At 39.3% G+C, this 4,214-nt stretch overlaps 1 pseudogene; it reads left to right on the top strand.

Moving 5' to 3' along the window:
• Positions 1-181: 181 nt before the first annotated feature.
• LOC105741736 lies at positions 182-1,508 on the top strand (annotated as a pseudogene).
• The last annotated feature ends 2,706 nt before the right edge of the window (positions 1,509-4,214 follow it).

Here is a 4,214-nt window from a genome sequence, read left to right as displayed (position 1 = left end):
GGCATAAACATAGACACGTAGGGCAAAGAAGAGCACAGAGATCCTGGGCACAAATTCTCAAGTGTTTATTACTGAATGCATGCATGTACAAAAGTGCTATAATCATACATTAAAAAATACTATCTGGAAATAATTTGCACCAAGCAGCAGATACAGTAACGACAGTTTCAACTTCAACTCCATGATGTTGCCCTTGGCCAAAAACGCATTAGGTCATTTTCCAGTTCACAACATTCAACAAATGGTAGCAAGGCAGGGCCACCGGAAAAGGACACCTGATTTCCATGACAAATACGGTAATGCTATATTCGTTGGTGGAGCCACATTCTGTATTGCTGCATGGACCTATACAGCAACTCAAATTGGAATGGAACGGAACCTTTCCCCTGTTGGCAGAGTTACCCCCAAGGAATGGAGAGATCAGGCATCATGCCAGCTGATATGATACAGCTAAATTATTTCTGAATGGAGTAATAATTGATGCCAAGTAGAAGTGCTGTGTATCCATTAAAATATGGTGTATTGAAGAAATAAAGTACAAATGAAACTTTAACAAAATTAACTAAGACTTGAAGGAAATTGTAACCTGGTATGACATGTAATTTCATTCATTGTGCTAAGTGAAATAATTTTGTCATAAGAAAACAAATTCTGAATGAATCCTCTCATTAAAAAGACACTTAGAATAGCCAAAAACCATAGAGAGCATCTTAGTTGAGGTCATTAAGGGCAAGGTGGAGTTGATAGTTAATTTTGATGGATATAGAGTTTGCTTTGCAAGATGCAAAAGATGGTGGAAATGGTGCTTATAGCTGCATAGCCCTATAAGTACATTCAGTACTAGTGAGCTGTACACCAGAAATTGATAAAGTGGTGAATTTTAGGTTACATGTATTGTATCATGGTCATATTTCTGAGAATTGACATAAACTATTTCATATCTTTTAAAATATCATTGGGAAGAATAGCAAAATCAACACATGGTCATAGTATAGCAAAATGAGTTAATTAAACAATGGAAAACTAGATCTATAACTGGAAGACTAGATCCCAACTTTCTGACTTATAAATAGTAGGAAAAGCAACAGAATGCTTGGAGTAGTTATGTGAGAAAGTTGGACAGGTGGCTTTGAGGGGCTGATGCTCAAGGTCTCTTCCAACACTTTCTGATATATTTTCTTGCATTGTAGTCACAAGAAAACTAAGAGTTCCCTTCTCATTTTCCTGTCATTCAAGCTGTCTGGTGAATGTCCACGAACTTCATGTCACTACAGAGTTGGTCAGTGAAAGTGGGCAGATGCTATAGGGTTGCTCTTGACATTTCTGCTTGCAAACAGGGACAGAAAAGCATCCTGTTTTTGTTGCACCAACAGGAGGCGCACCGCTTTGGGTCCCTTTCCATGATATCCATAAAGCTGTGCGCAGGTGTTGATGGGAAGGCTCTCAGGCCACACAGGACAAGGGAGCAGTCTCCTGCTGCTGGCAGTGAGACAGAATGTGAGCCCTAATTACCCAATCAGGAAAGAACCAGTCATTCTCTAGGTGCTTACTTGGCAAGTGCAAGGCCGTGAGTTCAATCCCGGGTTCCGAAAAAAAAAAAAAAAAAAAAATCAGTCATTCTCCCTAGCATAGCACTGGAGTTCATTTCTGATAGCAGAGCCTACTATCTTCTTTTGAACTTTGCAATCATTTTATAAGTTATTCAGGGCTTAGTAAAGTCGTTTTGGTTTATACTGCTCTCTGCACTTCATCCCCGACATGATTAGATTTTTTTTTTCATTCTGTAGCTTACATGTATCACACAAATTTCAGACCACTATGCATTATGGTGATAAAATTAAAATAGCTATTTCAAATTTAAAGATAAATGTAAAGTTTAGAACAGTGTTTCTTTTAAGATTAAATAAATTTTTAGAATAATGTTGTCTTAGAACATTTTGAATTCACTAACAAAATACTATAAAATGAGTAGGTTATGAATTAAAAATTTATTTCTCATGGTTCTGGAGGCCAGAAAGGTCCAGAAATGAAGTTGGGAAAGCCAGTTTATGATGAGATCCAAGTTCTGACTCATAGGAGACAATTTCCACTTGTGTCCTCCTTTCCTGGTGGAAGCCCAGGATGATATCTTTTGAGTCTCTTGTATAATACAGAATTAGAGAATACTTCTCATACCCTTGTTGCAGAGTTTAGGATTACAACTTGACTTGGGAGTGGGGGACACAATCATTCTGACAATAACAAAAGGGTGCAGTTGTTATATACTTCGGCTCTGGTGGGAAACAGCGTAAGTTCAAATTTCAGTACTGCCCCTTTCTTACCATTTGTAAGCAGTAACTATTCTGAAAACCTCAGAATAATTTTCTATAAATCTAAAGGATTAATGAGGCAATATATGTAAAGCTGATATCATAATGCTTAATATTCTACCGGAATTCAATAAATGGTGGCAGTCTCCAGGACCGCCTAAAACTCTCCTAGAGCTCTCATGGATCTTGATCATAAGAACATTCATGCATATCTTTCCTAAATGCTTTTCTTTGAGCCGAATTTCATTATACTACATCTAAATAAATATAGACAAATATCCCAATCTTATTGAAATTAGATACAGGGAACATCATGAAATTATTACATGAAAATTGGTTCTCCATGTGAGCTTGTATTTCATTATTCTTGACACTACTACAGAAAACAAATTCTACATTAAATTTAAGTGATTTCAGTATTTCTTTTCAGCTTTCTGACTGTTTCACATTGCAACAAGGGCTCACCTCGTGTTCCGAAAACAGCAGCTCGTCAGAGTCTGATAATTACATGGCTGACGCTTCCTTGGGTTTACCAGAGTGATCCAGAAAAGTTAATAGTAGATGAGGATACTGTCTTAGTTACTTTTTTACTGGCTGCTGGGACAAATACCTGACCCTCAAAATGGAGGAAGGAAAGGTTTATTTAGCTCACAGTTACTGGAGGGTTCAGTCCATATTCCGCTGACTCCAAGGCAAACAACAGCAGTTCATGCGGCAGAAAACAATGAGAGCAGAGGAGGAGCAGTAGCTGCAGCGGCGTCCATCAAGTCTCTCTCTTCCTTCTGCGCTGACTGCCGAGACCGGCACTCCACTGCGAAGTTCGAAGGTCAGAGCTCCTCCAGAGTGGTGCGGCTGTGAAGATCAAGCTCCTCCAAAGACTGGGACTTCTCCACAGAAGCGGGACAGGGCAGGGCCGCAGGAAGCCTTCCTCAATTTCTTTACAGACACTTTTTGTGCTGAGTCACTCTGGGGTGGCGCATGGCCCTAGGGTTGACCCAATCACACCCCAGGGCTGGCCCAATAGCACCCCAGGTTGGGCCCTGCCCACCTGCAGGGCTGGGCTCCACACAGAGAGCTGCCCCAGCTGCTTCAGCCAAGTTGACGCAATGTAACAACTAACACAGGTACGCAATAAATTCCCAGGAGTCTAAGACATGGCATGTTGCTTAATTGTTTTCAGGTGCCCAGAGCACACAGGGCAGTGCAGTGCCCTTGAAAATGCATTTTACTATTTCTGTGAGGCTGGTGTGATTATGTGGATCGCTGCCACCTCAGTGAACTCACAGCACCGTGTCCTGGGGATTTAATGGTTTCTGCTCATTTTGTTGCATTTCTTGTAGCATTTTTGTAATATCAGTTTACTTAGGAAGAGCAATACAGTATGTGTCCATGGCTAAGAACACCATTTTCATTAGGCTCAAAGTTATTGCTTTAGTTTTATTAGCATATATGCTCACCAATAAGGCTGATCTGTTTTAAATATGAGGGCATTATTGTATCTGTCAGTTGCTTGGAACACATAATTCCTGTATGTTTGAAAAAATAATATTCATGACGATTATTCTTTCAGCTACGTGCAACTGAATTTTGGGTAATTCCATGAGATTTTTTTCTTCTTCAAATAATGAGAATTATACCTCTCAAAAACTCTTATGTATCTGTTTGGCACTAATTTGCGCTAGTGAAAACTTCTCAATCAACAATGTTTGTTCATTTATCAATTTATTTACATATGTTTATTTAGACCCACAGAGATGTGTTCTCAGTGTATTGTAGATATTACAGTGACCTATCTGACAAGGAATTTAAATGATGCAGTCACTTTGGAAAAGAGCTAAGGAAACCCCTCATATATTTGACTACATTGCTAGAAAATTTGCTTGTAGCTATCTACCCAAAAGAACT

This window comes from Octodon degus, unplaced genomic scaffold (assembly GCF_000260255.1).
Source record: "Octodon degus isolate 3935 unplaced genomic scaffold, OctDeg1.0 scaffold00021, whole genome shotgun sequence".
NCBI lineage: Eukaryota > Metazoa > Chordata > Mammalia > Rodentia > Octodontidae > Octodon > Octodon degus.
Note: the sequence above shows the minus strand (reverse complement) of the source record. Positions and strands in the feature narration are given on the sequence as shown.